This window comes from Ctenopharyngodon idella, chromosome 3 (genome assembly GCF_019924925.1).
Source record: "Ctenopharyngodon idella isolate HZGC_01 chromosome 3, HZGC01, whole genome shotgun sequence".
Taxonomy (NCBI): domain Eukaryota; kingdom Metazoa; phylum Chordata; class Actinopteri; order Cypriniformes; family Xenocyprididae; genus Ctenopharyngodon; species Ctenopharyngodon idella.
In genome coordinates this window covers 43305925-43325969 of record NC_067222.1, presented here as the reverse complement: position 1 = coordinate 43325969, position 20045 = coordinate 43305925, and the positions used below count along the sequence as shown (strand labels likewise).

The 20045-nt window shown below is 42.0% G+C and overlaps 1 pseudogene; it reads left to right on the top strand.

The window, feature by feature from the left end:
* Nucleotides 1-10043: 10043 nt before the first annotated feature.
* Nucleotides 10044-20045, top strand: part of LOC127508361 (tripartite motif-containing protein 16-like) — a 32117-nt pseudogene continuing 22115 nt past the window's right edge.

Genomic DNA, 20045 nt, shown 5'->3' with positions numbered 1-20045 from the left:
GGTATCGCCAGCGATACCACCTCAGTTTTTATCTTACCAGTGTGAAAGAGACTCAAAAAACTCTGTCAATGTTGCACATACAGGTGCTGGTCATATAATTAGAATATCATCAAAAAGTTGATTTATTTCACTAATTCCATTCAAAAAGTGAAACTTGTATATTATATTCATTCATTACACACAGACTGATATATTTCAAATGTTTATTTCTTTTAATTTTGATGATTATAACTGACAACTAAGGAAAATCCCAAATTCAGTATCTCAGAAAATTAGAATATTGTGAAAAGGTTCAACTTTGAAGACACCTGGTGCCACACTCTAATCAGCTAATTACCTCAAAACACCTGCAAAGGCCTTTAAATGGTCTCTCAGTCTAGTTCTGTAGGCTACACAATCATGGGGAAGACTGCTGACTTGACAGTTGTCCAAAAGACGACCATTGACACCTTGCACAAGGAGGGCAAGACACAAAAGGTCATTGCAAAAGAGGCTGGCTGTTCACAGAGCTCTGTGTCCAAGCACATTAATAGAGAGGCGAAGGGAAGGAAAAGATGTGGTAGAAAAAAGTGTACAAGCAATAGGGATAACCGCACCCTGGAGAGGATTGTGAAACAAAACCCATTCAAAAATGTGGGGGAGATTCACAAAGAGTGGACTGCAGCTGGAGTCAGTGCTTCAAGAACCACTACGCACAGACGTATGCAAGACATGGGTTTCAGCTGTCGTGTCAAGCCACTCTTGAACAACAGACAGCGTCAGAAGCGTCTCGCCTGGGATAAAGACAAAAAGGACTGGACTGCTGCTGAGTGGTCCAAAGTTATGTTCTCTGATGAAAGTAAATTTTGCATTTCCTTTGGAAATCAAGGTCCCAGAGTCTGCAGGAAGAGAGGAGAGGCACACAATCCACGTTGCTTGAAGTCCAGTGTAAAGTTTCCACGGTCAGTGATGGTTTGGGGTGCCATATCATCTGCTGGTGTTGGTCCACTGTGTTTTCTAAGGTCCAAGGTCAACGTAGCCGTATACCAGGAAGTTTTAGAGCACTTCATGCTTCCTGCTGCTGACCAACTTTATGGAGATGCAGATTTCATTTTCCAACAGGACTTGGCACCTGCACACAGTGCCAAAAGCTACCAGTACCTGGTTTAAGGACCATGGTATCCCTGTTCTTAATTGGCCAGCAAACTCACCTGACCTTAACCCCATAGAAAATCTATGGGGTATTGTGAAGAGGAAGATGCGATATGCCAGACCCAACAATGCAGAAGAGCTGAAGGCCACTATCAGAGCAACCTGGGCTCTAATAACACCTGAGCAGTGCCACAGACTGATCGACTCCATGCCACGCCGCATTGCTGCAGTAATTTAGGCAAAAGGAGCCCCAACTAAGTAATGAGTGCTGTACATGCTCATACTTTTCATGTTCATACTTTTCAGTTGGCCAAGATTTCTAAAAATACTTTCTTTGTATTGGTCTTAAGTAATATTCTAATTTTCTGAGATACTGAATTTGGGATTTTCCTTAGTTGTCAGTTATAATCATCAAAATTAAAAGAAATAAACATTTGAAATATATCAGTCTGTGTGTAATGAATGAATATAATATACAAGTTTCACTTTTTGAATGGAATTAGTGAAATAAATCAACTTTTTGATGATATTCTAATTATATGACCAGCACCTGTACAATTAAGAGTTATACACCATTTTAATCTGTGAAATATCTTCTTTTATTTGTGTACACTCAGAGTAAAAACAAGATGTTGTGCTTTTTGTAAAATAAAGAAAACTAACATGATGCGTGATCTGTCGTCGTCGTCTCCCTCTGAACGAAGTCCAATCTGATAGTTTTCAGAAAATGAAGTGTAACTTAGTGAATACTAATCACAAAAAAATTAGACTTATGGCTAAAGAAACGTTGAAATGTCAGGTTTTGAATCTTGTAAGTCAAATCGAAAACAAAAATTCTCTGTTTATGTAATCTGTATGAAAAGAGACACATGTCAGACGCCCATGATTCAGCTCATTATCCGCTAATGCGGCCACGCCCACGGAGCGAGCGCTATTCGGACGCAAATTCTGAGGCAATACATGTATACATCATCTCAATCGTGTATTTATTGTCTTGAAAAGTGTTTATCTGTATGTTAAAGCCACAGTTAGTGATCTCTAGAAGCCTCTGTTAGTTCCTGGAATGTCACATGATATGCCTGTTCTTCTTTAGGAGGCATTTGTGGACTAAAGGTGTACAGAGCGCTCTCCGGCTGCAAGTATGAATTGAAAACGCATTAATCCAGTGCTCATAGTGATGACAATAAATACTGAATAAATATTACTCCTCTGTATAGAAAATTGACAAACATATGAGAATCCATCAATATTTCTCCAAGTGTGCATGCTTTTAAGCATATTAAGAAATTATGGTCAATATTTAAGAGTAAAACAGAGGTCAAAATGTGAAGCTTGAGTCTTAGATCTTTTTAATGATGTATAGTTTGTCAACTGCACATTAACATTTAGGCTATATATTATAACAAATATAGTAGCATATATGAAATGCCATAGAGGTAGGAATGTTCAGATGCTTTGCATCACAGAAATACAAAATACTATTTTAAAGTATATTAAAATAGAAAACCATTATTTGGTTTGAGACTTGAGACTTCTTTTAAAAACATTAGTAATGCGTCCAATCTTTTGACTGGTAATGTAATTTAACATAGGCCTATACAAAATTTTCTTCACATGATGTGCAATAATACATGCATGCATGAGCTCAGAAAAATCATGTTTTTTTTTGTCAAGAGTGGACATTAATCCTGTTATCAGCATGATCACAGAGGGTTTTTTCACAGCCTACCTGACTGAAAGGGCTCATTAATATGCAGGTCATTAGAGGTCATTATGCAAATCTTTTGTCTTCTCAGGTGTGAATCACAGCATTATTCATGAAGATTCACACCTCCACGCATACTGTGTTTCTTAACAAAAAGTGTCTTACAAAATGTAAATCAATATATTGTTTTATCTGAACGAGTAGGCAGGATAATTTTGAAGCAAAAACTCTAGTCTACAACCTCCAGTACCCAGAAATCTTGTAAACACAGATTTAATTTTTTTTGGCCTTATTTCAGTGAAGTTTTTTGTTTTTTCAATAACCACACATAAACGTTATTCCATCAAAAAAACAAACATGTACATACGTGTGTCACAGACACGCCAGGCTCCACCACTCACCAATCACAGCGCACCGATTCCCCAGAGTACTGATCACCTGCACCTGCACCTCATCACAGCCTCATCAACACTAGTATTTAGAGCACTCACACACACAGCCACATTGTCCGGTCTCGTTTGCATCAAGACTTACCTGTATGCTTACCTCAAGGACTCCTACAAAACTACTTACCTGTCTCCAGCGTCTCCTGTTCTCCTCGTGTGAATCCCATCTGTGTGTGAGTGTTCTCCGTCTCCAACGTCAAGTTTCTCCAGCGTCATTCAAGTTCCCCTCTTCTACGATCAACAAAGGACAGTATTACTTATCTGCACTCTATCCATCTTCAATTACATCACGTTATATTCACCTGCACTGCTGTTTCACCATTGCTGGTATCAATAAACATCCTTGCCTGTTATATCTGCCTCAGTCCTTTCTGTATTGTAACAGAAGACCGGACCCTAACAGCCTGATACCAGCATGAGTCACCTGGATCCCTTCCAAGAGCTTGTGGACGCCCTGCGCCAAGCACTCACCTCCAGTTCACCGTCACCCGCTCCAGCGATCACTTCCGCAAACACCGTCTCCACTCCTTCACCGCCGGTTCACGCCAGTCCCATGGCCAAACCAGCGCCCTACTCTGGCTCGGCGGAGGACTGCAGCGGATTCCTCCTGCAGTGTGCACTGGTCCTGGAGATGCAACCGCACCTCTACCCCACCGAAAGTACCAAAGTGGCGTTTATAATTTCTCACCTGCAAGGCAAAGCGCTTCAGTGGGCCAACTCCATCTGGTCCCAGAACAGCCCAGTCACACAATCCTATTCCAGTTTCGTCGCTCACTTCCGGGAGGTCTTCGGGAAACCAACTTCTGACTCTTCGATCGGTGAGAAATTATACAACCTGAAACAAGGTTCCATGTCCGTTAATGAATATGCTTTGCAGTTTAGAACGCTAGCTGCCTCCAGTGGTTGGAATGAACAAGCGTTGATTACCACCTACCGACAAGGATTGGATCCTCGGGTGCGGTTGCATCTCGCTGCATACGAGGATTCCATCGGCCTCGAGTGCTTCATCCAGCTTTCCATCCGCTTCGCCACCCGTATGCAGTCGTGTATTGAAGAACACCAGGGCCAGTCACTGTTTAACACCTTCCTCCGTCGGCCAGAATCCGTCAGCCCTCCAGAACCAGCCATCGAGCCCATGCAGGTGGAGAACTCACGTCTATCTTCTGCAGAGCGACAACGGTGGCTGACCCTGAACTTATGTTTATACTGTGGTTTACCTGGGCATGTACTCTCCACATGCCCAACCCGTCCTCCGCGTCCTATGGTGAGTGCTATCCTTCCCTCCATGAGTAAATTGAAGCCACTCACCACTGTAGTGAACCTTACTGCCACTGATGTTTCCCTTCCAGTGGTGGCGCTCCTCGACTCAGGGTCAGCCGGCAACTTCATCTCCGGCGCCCTCTGCAGACAACTCAAGCTCAAGACCACGCCTTCTCCGACCATCTACCAGATCCACTCTGTAACGGGCAAACTCCTCACAAAGAAACGCGTGAGTCGCTGTGCTGGCCCTCTCCAACTGCGAATCGGCGTGCTGCACCAAGAGAACATCCATCTGCTGGTTCTGGAGGATTCCACCTCTGACGTGATCCTAGGGCGCCCCTGGTTGGAGCAGCATAACCCTGTCATCTCCTGGGGCAGCGGTGAGATCCTGAAGTGGGGCGAGACCTGTTTCTCTACGTGCATCTCCAAAATTCCAGTTCCTTCATCTCCTCGTTCTGAAGAAATCTCCCTCTGTACTACTTCCATCGAGAGTCCGGTAGAGAAACGTTCCGTCGATATACCATCCTGTTACGCCCCCTTCAGTGACGTCTTCTGCCCACAACGAGCCTCCAAGCTGCCTCCACACCGGCCATGGGACTGCACCATCGATCTGCGTCCGGGTGAGTCAGTGCCCAGGGGAAGAATCTACCCCCTGTCCATCCCGGAGGAGAAGGCCACGGAGGAATACATTAAAGAAGCGTTAGATCAAGGTTACATCCGCCAGTCTACTTCCCCTGCTGCTTCGAGTTTCTTCTTCGTGGCAAAGAAGGACGGAGGCTTGCGGCCCTGCATCGACTACCGCGCTCTGAATAAGATCACCGTCAAATTCCGTTATCCCCTTCCTCTCATCCCAGCGGCCCTGGAACATCTCCGCGGTGCCACTGTGTTCACCAAGTTGGACCTCTGCAGCGCGTACAACCTCATCCGGATACGTGAGGGGGACGAGTGGAAGACCGCCTTCGTGACACCTACCGGCCACTATGAGTACCTCGTTATGCCATATGGCCTGGTCAACGCCCCCTCCGTATTCCAGGATTTCATCCACGAGGTGCTCCGGGAGTTCCTCCATAAGTTTGTCCTGGTCTACATCGACGACATCCTAATATACTCCCGGAGCTTGGCCGAACATCGCCACCACGTTGCGGAGGTCCTCCAACGCCTGAGAAAATTCCACCTCTTCCTGAAAGCCGAGAAGTGTTCCTTTCACCAGCCCTCAGTGCACTTCCTTGGTTACATCATTGAACACAGTGGCATGCGGATGGACGAGGGGAAGGTGGAAGCCATCAAGACCTGGCCCACTCCACCCACTCTCAAAGAACTCCAACATTTCCTCGGATTTGCAAACTTCTATCGCCGATTCATCAAAGATTACAGCTCCATCGCCCATCCACTCACAAACCTACTCAGAAATAAGCCCAAGTCTCTGTCCTGGACACCAGCTGCCACCAACGCCTTTGAAGCTCTCAAGGAAGCCTTCACCACCGCTCCCCTCCTCGTCCACCCCAATCCAGACCTGCCCTTCGTAGTAGAGGTGGACGCCTCCACCACCGGAGTGGGAGCGGTACTTTCTCAGCAGCAGGAGACCCCAAGTAGACTTCACCCATGCGCCGTCTTCTCCCGCAAGCTCAACCCGGCGGAGACCAACTACGACATCGGGAATCGCGAGCTTCTGGCCGTGAAGTTGGCCCTTGAAGAGTGGAGGCATTGGTTAGAGGGAGCTAAACACCCCTTCATAGTTCTCACCGACCATAAGAACTTAGCAGCTTTTAAGTACTCCAAGAGGTTGAACCCACGGCAAGCCCGCTGGGCATTATTCTTCACCCGTTTTGACTTCTCCATCTCCTATCGACCCGGCTCCAAAAACGTCAAGGCGGACGCCCTCTCTCGTCTTCATGCTCCAGAAGAACGACCAGAAGAACCAGAAACCATCCTCCCTAAAACCATCCTCGTAAGCCCCATCACCTGGTCTGAGGAGACATTGCCCTCCTCCAATGCCTCCACCAACACTCCGTCGGGTTGTCCACCAGGCTTGCGTTACACCACCAGGGCACAACGCACCCCACTAATTCACTCTGCCCACACGTCACTTGGCACTGGCCACCCGGGGGTCAATGAAACCCTCTCGCTGCTAAAGGAGCGCTTCTGGTGGCCCAACATGGCAGCTGACGTCAGAAGGTACGTGCAGGGTTGTAGGGAGTGCGCCATCTCCAAGAGCCCACGCCATCTTCGATCCGGCAAGCTCCATCCTCTGCCCGTTCCCAATCGACCCTGGTCACACCTAGGAGTAGATTTTATCACCGACTTACCAGTATCCGATGGTTTCACCTGCATCCTCATCATCGTAGATCGATTTTCCAAGTCATGTCATCTGATTCCCCTGAGGGGCTTACCCACTGCCATGGAGACCGCTGAACTTATGTTCAATCACGTGTTCAGATACTTCGGAATCCCTGAGGACATCGTCTCTGACAGAGGACCCCAATTCACCTCACGGGTATGGAAGGCCTTCTTCTCACTCCTAGGTGTGGCCGTTAGTCTCTCATCGGGCTACCACCCCCAGTCGAACGGGCAGACGGAGAGGAAGATCCAGGAGATCGGCCGCTTCCTCCGTACCTTCTGTCATGGACTCACCCTACTGGACTCACCCCATTCCAGTGCGTACTCGGCTACCAACCCCCACTGTTCCCCTGGACCGGGGAACCATCGGACGTTCCAGCAGTCGATTACTGGTTCAGAGAGAGCGAGAGGGTCTGGGACTCTGCACACCACCAGCTACAGCGGGCCCTGCGCAGACGCAGGATGACGGCCGACCTTCGTCGTTCCAATGCTCCCTCCTATCAACTGGGACAGAAGGTCTGGCTGTCAACACGGGACATCAGACTGCGTCTGCCCTGCAAGAAACTGAGTCCCAGATTCATTGGCCCATTCACCATCACCAAGCAGATCAACCCTGTCACGCATCAACTCCAATTACCTCCACAATACCGGAATCATCCCACTTTTCATGTCTCCCTCCTCAAACCTCACCACCCTTCTGTTCCTCTCTCCACAGGGCCTGGCGTAGCAGCTGCCGAACCCCCCCCTTCCACTCATCCTGGAGGACGGAGCTGCATACGAGGTTCGCGAGATCTTGGACTCAAGTTCCCCTCTTCTACGATCAACAAAGGACAGTATTACTTATCTGCACTCTATCCATCTTCAATTACATCACGTTATATTCACCTGCACTGCTGTTTCACCATTGCTGGTATCAATAAACATCCTTGTCTGTTATATCTGCCTCAGTCCCTTCTGTATTGTAACAATAACAAACAATTTGAAAATTAATCTGATTTAAATGATAATTACAAAATATTATCATATTTCCATAAGAGTGCTAATTTTTATTTTCAGTCATATTTAAAGACCAAGAAGTTGTTGTTGTCATGACGAAACCTCTAAAAATTTGGTATCTCTGCAAAGCCCTGAATGTGCTCTTTACAGGACATCCAGACTTAAAATTGTGATATGTATGATGTCAGAGAAAATCACTAAAATATAATTGTAAGGTCCACCCACTGGTCCAAGGACGGTAGCCAATGGCACGGTAGAAGGGTTCCTGCATGTCACTGTCTTCCCTTATGCAACGCAACAAAATTAAATGAAATACATTTCTTTATATGTATTACCTCTGTATTTTCATCTGACTCCAATTATGCAAAAAAGGTTTTCAATCGTATTTGATTATTTATAAATTTGAATAAGTGTTTGATTATTCTATTTAACCCTTAGTTTGAATTATACTCGTTCATTCGGAAACCTATAACCTTTTGAGTCTCGCACCAATCGGGAATACGATCTCTTTATCACAAACTTGTCAGTCTTGGTCATTAGACAGATGCAATTGACTGGTACTTTTAGACGCCGCACCATGCTTGCTTATTTCTAAAAGTATGTTATTCAGTCCCCATAGATCTGTACACACTTAAAGTAAGACTATATCTATCCAGAGTTCATGACCATTACCATAGAACCAAGCTGATCAATTGGTAACTATTGATCTAATGGTAACTTTACATAATCATGCCGTGGTTTCCCACGTACACTTAGTTAGAATAATATTACAATAAACAGAGGTTGAGGCTCACCCTATTCAGATTTATCTAACAACACTCTGTTGTTCTGAACAGAAAAACCCATTATTAGCCTCTACAGTTTAAGTACACGTGACTAATGTCAATGTGTTAGTCGGAGCTCTAAAACTTCAGTCGACGTGACCCGATGCTCCACAAACTGAGTTTTAGTCCGTTACTAACCTGAGCATAGATTTGTGGTGTTACAGACTTAACGTAATCTACTAGAGTTAATCATTTCAGAGTCAATCAGAATAAATTCAAACATAACAATTTATTAGCCAGGCAATAGAACAATAATTCAAACCCAATTCCAAGAATAAAACATACATCCATCATATACATCAATTCAGAAATCAAAGAATATAGAAGTTTTTACCTGGCAATGAAAAGGACTACACACAGCAATCGTGTGGGAGATCTGTCTATAGATTCCTTGAACCTTTTGCCATCTCTCCCTAAATACCCAGATAATTCAATAGGCTTACCAAATGGTAGTGTCTGCAATTATAATTAGGTTTTGGTCCCCTATTCAAGGGGTCACAAATGGGCAATCAGAATTTGTGATGGGTTATTGATACCTGTAGAAGAGGGCACTTATTTACATACAGGAGATAGTTTGCATGAAGGACCTGGGGGAGGGCACACCCTAAGTGGCACATAATATTTCTTGCTCTCTAGAACTTCTTGGAAGTTTGTACTATGTCTGGGAGAATGAGACCATTTTACCAGGCACACTGACACATTTCAAATGATACCAAACATATATATTCACTTGTTGTACACACTTAACATTGCATAGATTTAGAGTGAATGGGGAAAGGATGGGGAACAGAGTGTAAGGGGAGAGTGTGATGGAGATGTGTACTGCTCGGCGTGGTGCATCTTGGATGGTGCTGTTGCTTATGCAGGAGGGTGTTCAAGAGAGTGTTCAAATGTTAATTATCAGAAAAGTCCTTTGTTCTCCTAGGGAGAAGTTGTCCCTCAGTTCAGACGGTCAGACTCCAGCCTTACATAATGTCCACTACAGAGGACACAATTCTATTCCTGGGTCCCAGGAGGTTAAGACCCATGGCATCATCGTATGCAGCCACAGCTTAGGCTCGGACCCTTGACGGTAAGTTGTGAGGAGCGAGCGCTCGTTCCATCCACTTGCAGCAGCTAGAGTATGGAAACGTAATGCATAATCATTAACAGAGCTATTTCCTTGTTGCAAGTGATACAATTGCTCACCAACACTTGAATCTCCCACTGGTTTCCCGAAGACTTCACAAAAAAGGGCCAAAAAGGCGTCCAAGGATTGAGAAACCTGCTTTATAGACACGACTGTTTTATACACGTCACTCAAACACAGAAGCAGGAAGCTATTTTAGCTCCTCAGTTCAGGGAAACAGAAACTGAAAGTATTGTTGAGATGTGTGTGTTGGTGTCTCTCTGTATTCATGCAGTAAAATGTCAGAAGCCAGGATTTCAGTGGATCAGGATGAGTTCACATGTCCAGTGTGTCTGGATCTCCTAAAGGATCCAGTGGCCATTCCCTGTGGACACAGTTACTGTAAGAGCTGTATTACAGGCTGCTGGGATCAGGAGGATGAGAAGAGAGTCTACAGATGCCCTCAGTGCAGACAGGCCTTCAGTCCAAGACCTGCTTTAGCTAAAAACACCATGCTGGCTGAAATAGTGGAGAAACTGAAGAAGACTAAACTTCCTGCTGAGTGTTACGCTGAAGCTGGAGACGTGCAGTGTGACGTCTGTACTGGAAGAAAATACAAAGCCGTCAAGTCCTGTCTGGTGTGTCAGGAATCTTACTGTCAATCTCATTTTGACCGTCATGAGGAATATCACTCTCGTAAACCACACAAAGTGATCGATGCCACTGGACGACTGCAGGACATGATCTGCCATAAACATGATAAAGAGCTAGAAATGTTCTGTATCACTGATCAACAATGCATCTGTGTGCGGTGTAAGGAGTATGAACATAAAAACCACACCACTGTATCAACTGCAGGACAGAGGACAGAGAAACAGGTATGAATTGAGAGGGATTGTTCACGCAGAAATGAAAGTGCTGTCTTCATTTACTCACCGTCATGCCGTTCAAACCAGTTTGACTATACATTGAAAGTCAATGGGGTACACGAGTTTCTAGCTTCTTAGTTTTATGCTTTTTTCTAGGAGACAAAAGCATTAAAAAGTAATCTAAACAACTCCAGTGGCCAAAAAAAGTAGTGTGCTTAATTGTATTGACGTTCACTTGGAGTGTACTTCAAATTTAAAAGTATTTAAATAATAATATACTTGGAGATAATATTAATGAAATGAAAGTGTATTATTGAAATGAAGTGTTATGCAATATTATATTTAAAGTTAAAAAAAGTTTAAATGTATTGAAGTGCAACTTCATTTTTACAGTAAATTTTAGTTTAGCATGCATGCTTGTCAGTACATTTGACAGTAGACTTTATTTTTACACATATTTCAATGAAATTACATATGAAGATCCTACTTCAGTCCTACTTAAGTGGGTCAAAAAAAAAAAAAAAATAAAAAAAATAAATCACTCTTAAGTTCAGGTAATTGCTTATAATTTAAATTTAAAATACATTTCAGTCAGGACCACTTAAGTCAAAAAAAATTATCAGAGACAAAATTTTTAGTCAATTTTTTATTGGCATATTTTGCTGAAGTTACATTTGGCGGTATGGCTCTGTTCTAAATTCCATGTCCTTTTCATGAGCTCCATGAAAGTGAAGACCGGGAACAGCAGCAGCTTCTGGGGACAACCTCCCATTTTTTTAACTGGGAGAGCAGCACAAAATCCCCCCCCCAAACAGACCATACCAGGCGATCCTCCCTGGCTCTTCCTGCTAAATCGAAGAGCCAGCCGAGGATCCAGATGAGTATTTCAGGAAGCCAATGCAACAATAACGTAAAAGAACAAATCAAGCTACGTGAAGCTAGTATGAAAAATGTAGCTAGAGCTAACGATAGGAATAAATATTAAATAGGTGGTATGGCTCTGTTCTAAATTCCCTATCCTTTATATGAGCTCCATGTTAAGTTAAGACAGGGAACAGCAGCAGCTTCTGGGGACTACCTCCTATTTTATAATCAGGGAGAGCAGCACAAAATCCTTCCCCAAACAGACCATACAAGGCTAACCTCCCTGGCTCTTCCTGCCAAATTGAAGAGTCAGCAGAGGAACCAAAATGAGCATTTCAAAAAGCTAATCTAACTGAATTTAAGAGCCAATCGATCTATGTGAAGCTAGCATGAGGAATGTAGCAAGAGCTAATGATCGAAACAGTTTACTTTGCGTCAAAAGCATTTTGAGAAGCAAGTACATTCAAGTACTAGTCGCATGCGTCAGCGCTCTTCACAAAGCGCACGTGAGACTTTGAAATCAAAAGCAGCCATTCGTCAGTGAATTTCATATTTTTAATATATAAGCCCACGGCATTCCAAACACATAAATGATGCCTTCGTACAGCATTTGTACGGAAAATAGGCCAACCGGCGGATGAGACCACAAACAGCAAGTGTAACATCAAGTAAAGCACATGTTTCTCACAGCTCTCTCATACCCTGTGTAATGAATCCCATGAATGTAATTTGCTTCAGCTTTTCCAAACTTCACGCTCAACTTCAAAGAAACTAATTGAAAATGCTCGCTCTGCTCCTTGCCAGTGGACACGCACCAAGCACACGCAGTGTCATCACACATCTGCGGTCAAATTTACAGTATTTAAATGTAAATAGGCCCAACAGCTATTGAAGCCATAATATTTATTTTCAAGCCATGGATGAGGGAGCAGCACTCATTGCTTTTCTCAAGAATGGCATCGGGCCAGAGGTAGCATTCATAAGCAGCTGAAGACCATCGCCCCATGGCCTTCAATGTAGAGACAGGAATAGAGGAAGCTGCAGTTGTAGCAGCACATAGCACAGTGAATGAAGGAAGCTCTGGAGAAGCTCGTAGCATTGCAGAGAGGGCGTAGATGGGAGGCAAACCAGGCCCTGGACATGGGCTTTCCCTGCTCCGTGGCAAATAATGTGTTTTTTTAAATGTAGATTTGGCTAGACGACTACGCATGCAGTGAGCTGCAGAGTGCAAATAATATTGAAGGGTCATATCTAGTCTAGTATGGTTTGGCTGAAAGGAGGCAGACCAGCTGATGGCACTGCCTCTGGACACAGGAGGTGGAACTTCTGAAATTCAAACCGAGACAGAGAATCAGCAATTGGTTGTTTAAGCATGGAATGTGAGCAGCCTGAAATATGAATTTAACCATGACTGAACCAATAAGGCAACTTCAAATCTGTTTGTAATCTGGACTGAAGAGAGTCTCTTATTAATATGAACGGTTTCCTCATTGTTGCAAAGAACAATGTTCTAGACCAGTGTTTACCCCACAGAATACAGCTATCACAATGGGATTCAATTACAACAGAGCGTTTGACAAGGTGTTAGCAGGCATGGATAGCAGCTCATTGCAATACACTAGCAAACCACTGACCATTAAAACACAAAGTCACAACAAACCCTCTATACTCCTATTTGTAAATGTGGAGGTCATTTGGACAGCAGATGATAGCATGCGTATAACACTCAATCAGCTGAAACCAGCCCGAAACACATGCTTAAATGAAAATATCAGCCCACTGGGAAAAGGCGTTGAAAAAAGTTGAGCCCCAGTAAATGTCTATACATGAGAAAGCCCATCACCGAACATCTCTCATGTCCACTATGCTTAGTCACAGTAATTTTTATGTAAATGGCTTGCTTGCTGCATAAACTTAATATGTAGCACTACTGTTACATGCTTGTATTTTACTCCTTTATGCAAAACTGTAAACACCCTTCTGAAACAAACAAGGCTTTGTTTGATGATTCGTAGATTAAAAGAAAAGGTTTAGACATGACTGCCAAGCCCGGTTCTGGAATCCAGAATTTTTCCAGAATTTAGTGAGGGTGCTCTAATGCAGATACTATTGAGCAAGCAACAGCTTCTGAAACTAATATTCTATTATCCTATTAGTCCGAGTAACATTAATGCATACTACTTGGCATATCTCTGTCCCTTGCAATGTTATGCCAATCCATGCATTTTGATAGTGAATCTCACATATACAAACCCGATTCCAAAAAAGTACAAATTGTGAATAAAAAAGGAATGCAATGATGTGGAAGTTTCAAATTTCAATATTTTATTCAGAATACAACATAGATGACATATAAAATGTTTAAACTGAGAAAATGTATCATTTTAAGGGAAAAATAAGTTGATTTTAAATTTCATGGCATCAACAAATCTCAAAAAAGTTGGGACAAGGCCATGTTTACCACTGTGTGGCATCACCTCTTCTTTTTATAACAGTCTGCAAACGTCTGGGGACTGAGGAGACAAGTCGCTCAAGTTTAGGAATAGGAATGTTGTCCCATTCTTGTCTAATACAGGCTTATAGTTGCTCAACTGTCTTAGGTCTTCTTTGTCGCATCTTCCTCTTTATGATGCACCAAATGTTTTCTATGAGTGAAAGATCTGGACTGCAGGCTGGCCATTTCAGTACCCGGATCCTTCTTCTACGCAGCCATGATGTTGTAATTGATGCAGTATGTGGTCTGGCATTGTCATGTTGGAAAATGCAAGGTTATCCCTGAAAGAGACGACGTCTGGATGGGAGCATATGTTGTTCTAGAACTTGGATATACCTTTCAGCATTGATGGTGCCTTTCCAGATGTGCAAGCTGCCCATGCCACACGCACTCATGCAACCCCATACCATCAGAGATGCAGACTTCTGAACTGAGTGCTGATAACAACTTGGGTTGTCCTTGTCCTCTTTAGTCCAGATGACATGGCGTCCCAGTTTTCCAAAAAGAACTTCAAATTTTGATTCGTCTGACCACAGAACAGTTTTCCACTTTGCCACAGTCCATTTTAAACGAGCCTTGGCCCAGAGAAAACGCCTGCGCTTCTGGATCATGTTTAGATATGGCTTTTTTTTGACCTATAGAGTTTTAGCCAGCAACGGCGAACGGCACGGTGGATTGTGTTCACCGACAATGTTTTCTGGAAGTATTCCTGAGCCCATGTTGTGATTTTCATTACAGTAGCATTCCTGTATGTGATGCAGTGCCGTCTAAGGGCCCGAAGATCACGGGCATCCAGTATGGTTTTCCGGCCTTGACCCTTACGCACAGAGATTGTTCCAGATTCTCTGAATCTTTGGATGATATTATGCACTGTAGATGATGATAACTTCAAACTCTTTGCAATTTTTCTCTGAGAAACTCCTTTCTGATATCGCTCCACTATTTTTCACCGCAGCATTGGGGGAATTGGTGATCCTCTGCCCATCTTGACTTCTGAGAGACACTGCCACTCTGAGAGGCTCTTTTTATACCCAATCATGTTGCCAATTGACTTAATAAGTTGCAAATTGGACCTCCAGCTGTTCCTTATATGTACATTTAACTTTTCCAGCCTCTTATTGCTACCGGTCCCAACTTTTTTGGAATGTGTAGCTCTCATGAAATCTAAAATAAGCCAATATTTGGCATGACATTTCAAAATGTCTCACTTTCAACATTTGATATGTTATCTATATTCTATTGTGAATAAAATATAAGTTTGAGATTTGTAAATTATTGCTTTCCTTTTTTATTCACAATTTGTACAGTGTCCCAACTTTTTTGGAATCGGGTTTGTAGATGTCACTTCTAAAACCCTGCAGCAACCAACTGTCGGTCCTCACAGCAGAACACTTTATTTCATGAATTACATATGGCCGCGAGAGCATGCAAAGACCCCTCCACTCAATCTTAGCCCGAGCGGTCTAAGGAAGTGCAGCTGCATCAATAAGCTGTTAAAATTAGTGATGGGAGCCAAGGCTTTCTGAAGCGTTTAAGGCTTTCATCAGATTTTGCCGAAAAACGCTTAACTCGAAGCTTTTATCACAATGAAATTACTTAAGCTGGACCTGAACTTACTTAAATGACATGAATTTATTCTAGAGCTGCTGTGCAGCCAATTGTTTTTCTTTTAACACTGTTTTGACAGTAAAAAGCTCTATACAAATAAAAGTGGCTTGACTTAATGCACATTAGCAATATCTGTGGTCAGACTTGTTTTCTCCACCTTATTTAACAAATCACTGCAGCAGTTATAGGCTATGCTTTGAAAACAAAATAAAACAAAACAAAAATAAATGCATTTCCCTTTTATGCACGGTGCAGCGGCTCGCGAAGCGCCACTTTTCAAAAATTTAAACCAGCTGTCCTGATCTTCCGATACTGCATGACGTTCGAAGCTTCAAAACGTCAATCAATCAATCACGTGGTATTGATATTTCTATATACAAGCAGCGGCACAGCGTGTGAAAGCCCCTATATCTATAATCTTTGGTGTGATACAATAGTGCTTTGAAAACTGCGTCAGAGCTTCGGAGTCCCGGTATAACCACATACCATGGTCCATATTGCAATGAATCTCCTATTTCTGTTTTAAAGCAAAAACACCGCGTTTGATTTCTTGCTGCGCGGGATTAAATTTTGAATGAAAGGCGGATTGCGGTCGGTAACTTTAGTGTACTTTAGGCGGGAGCGGGTGGTCTGACAATAACCCGGTCGCTCCTGAGATGCTTTGACATCAGCGCATCCGTGCTTGAACTTGAAGTGAACAAAACTTTCTGCAGTGGTGGCATTCACACAGTCCCCAGTTCCCTGTCCTGAGAAACCTGGCAAGATATGTTCTTTGCATTAGAGGTCTGCGCGAGTGCACCTTCAGAGACATTCAACTTTTGTGATCGGATTTTGAAGGAGAGACGTTCTGAAACGGTCATCAGTCAGCATCATTCTGTTCTTGCGTGGATGTTAAAAAAGATTTCATTTTGCAGTATAGCTAGTAAGCAAACAGTTTTCGTTTATGTAATTTTGGCATAGCCTATAGTTTTGATGGACATGTTGTAGGCTATTTAGCCTATTTTTCTCTGTGATATGTAGCCTATTATTCTTTGTGACATTTTTTCTCTGACATTTTTTAGGGTGTTGACAGCATCATAGACAAATAACAAATACAAATCTTGTTTATGCAACATTTTAAATTTGTTATCCCCAATCACTCACTTTAGGGGAAGTTTAAACGTGAGATTCTCGAAACAATCTTTAGCGGGACCCGTCGGGTCGGGAAGAAAATCACTATATGCGGATAGCGGGTGAACACAGAGTGAATTTTAGGCGGGAGCGGGTGCGTGTGGAATAGAACCATTGCGGGAGCGGGACGAAAAAAAAACAGTCCCGCGCAGACCTCTACTGTGACTGATATAGTGAACACCTGATGACCGCAAACGAAACACCCTCCAGAGCCAATGAACCAGTAAAAACGTTTGCCAAAATGATACGATTACAGCACAATCTGTGTGCTCTTGCTTCGTTGAGAATAGCCTGCCTGGAACTGTCTCACAGCACACTCAGTAAGTTAAAATAATTATTTTAACGTGACAGCAGTAAAGTCTATACGCTGACGAATACGTCATTATCAATCGCTGTTCGTCCCATATAGTATATGCCCAGATATAATCGCTGAAATGCAGCTGCTCGCGTACTTCCTAAATAGATGAATACATTGTTTGCATTTAATCATAAGGTGCAAATGGTAAGCAAGCACAGCGTCTGCTTAACCGCAAAATCTGCTAGCGATATATTTCTGGTGATATTCGCTAACATGTAGTCTGAATTTGTTATACATTCTGCTGTACAAAATCTATGATTGCTGTAGCTTCGTTTGATATGCGAATACAAAAAGCCTCTTCCTTTTATAGAGTTCAGCAAAACTCATCTCTGAATAAAAGCAAATCTCATATTGGCTTGCTTCTTATATGCTTAGAAAATCACTAAGTATTAAAGCAGATTGTTTACTGACACGTGAATTAAACCTCATGTATTGTTACTTCATAATGAACTGATAAAGCAGACCACACGAAAATGATAGACATAGCATAAAAAGACCGTTTCACTTATCTTGAGTGGAAGCAGCCAAGCAAGCAGAGAGATGGAAGCTGCGTTTAAGTAATGCGCCTTATTTGAGAGTTGCCAATTGAGTCCATAGAAATCAGATCAGCTGATATGGGTGGGGTTGGAATTTGCGAATCAGCTGATAGCGGAGCTTGACTACGAGGCCTGCCTAAACTTATGCCGCATCTCCAGACTTGTATATCCTGCATTGTCTCTTTATGTAGATTCTAAAATGTGTGCTGCAGTTGATAAAATTTTATTCAAATTCATCTGGAGAGGCAAGACAGAGTATATTAAAAGGAAAACCATAATCAGAAGTGTATCAGAAGGAGGACTTAATGCTTTAGATTTCGACACTATCAATAATGTATTTAAAATTAATTGGATCAAGCACTGTCTTTGTCAAAATAACCTTCCATGGTTCTTTATTCCCAATCTAATTTTTAAAGAATGTGGTGGTCTTGACTTTTTACTTGCCTGTGATTTTAAATGTACTAAACTCCCAATTAAGTTGTCTAATTTTCACAAACAAGCTCTTAATGCCTGGAAATTAGTCTACAAACATAATTTCTCTCCCCATTCCTGTGTAATTTGGAATAATCAATATATATTATTCAAAAACAAAACCATCTTTTGGAATGATTGGTTTAACAAAGGGTTAATTTTTGTTACAGACTTGATAAATCAATCAGGTGACTTATATAATTATACTGATTTTATTAATTATCTTGGGACAAATGTATCTTTTAAAGAATATTTAAAACTCATTCATTGTATCTCTTCGAAACTACTCTATCTTATAAAAAACGAAAAGATGTATAATCCTGTAATTGGTTCTCTTCCTGCTCTGACTGTTGAGGGCCTTTCCATTAGGGATAAAAAATTTAATAATATGTATATTAGAAGAATATTAACCAGAGAAAAAAGTGTTTCGCCTAAGGCAATGGTAAAGTGGAAACAGGATTATCACTCCCTTGTTTTTCAGAATTTGTGGTCAGATATAAATAAATTTGTAATTCCTAATAAAGTCAAAGAAACTCACTTTAAAATAATAAACAGATACTATCCATGTAACAATTTTATTAGTAAATTTAAAGAAGGGTTTTCGCCATTATGTAGTTTTTGTAAAGAAGAAACAGAAACAATTGTACACTTATTCTTCAGTTGTAATTATACCAAATTATTTTGGTCCCAAGTTTCTATGTTTCTTTTTGACTTGTTTTACAAGTTTGTCACTATAACTGATGTAATGGTCTTGTTTATGGATTGTGATACTGGTTTAATGGAATTGGATAATATAATTAAACTTCTTATACTACTAGGGAAATATCATATACATAAAGCAAAATGTATATCGACTGTACCAAATGGTAGACTATTTTCCACTGATTTGAAGATTTTTTATGACTCTCTAACATCAATACAGAACAATCGAAAAGCTGTTAAGACATCTAAGCTGTTGAAAAGGATACTTAATATAATAGAAACGTGACTGTTTTGTGATATAAGATACAGAATTTTGATTTAATTGTTTTATATATTCAAATGTCTTTGTATTCCCCTACTGTTGTTTCAATAAAAAAAAAAAAAAAAAAAACTTATGCCGCGTTCCAGGCAACCCGTAACCCGTGTTTTTCCAACCTTCTACCCATGAAAGTGCACTGGAACGGCAGTCAAACCCGTGACTTCCCACTCGTGAATTCGTAATAGATCGATGTACTCCCAGTTCCGCGCTCTGACGTCACATAGCCCGCGAAACAACAATGGACAGTGCACGGTAAAATAAAAGGTATAACAGCTTCTCTTGCCTTATGCACCGTTTTTCCTCCTCTGTTTCCCTCAAATAAGCAAGGAGTAAGCACCTTTGGCGATAGAAATGATTGTAAATGAGCATAAGACCCATACGGTCCGCCATGCTGGTTTGTTTACACTCAGGCAATTTCTCGTCAACTTGCCTGGAACGCTATAAAGTCATGAGTCGTGGTTTGAAGTCGTGACTTACGGGCTCAGAAACCTGCCTGGAACGCAGCATAAGAATGCTTGATTTTCAGTTAATGGCAATTAACATGTAAGTTAACAAATAAGTGTCTAAAAATATTACTTTCAAGTTGAAACTTAAGTATATTGTTTTAAAGTATATTATTTCCATAAAAAGTGCACTTTTTAAAAGTATGCTAAAGTGTGCTTGCTTTTTTAAAGTAGAGCCGAATTTTGATTCCTGAATCAAGTCAAATCATTGATCAACTCATGTATACAGAGCACAAATCAAATATGATGACATCAAAAACATTCAAACTTCACTGGTGTTTGTGTCATGACATCATGATGTTTAGTCATGTGACTGTGACATGCAAGAACCAATGAGGTTTGAT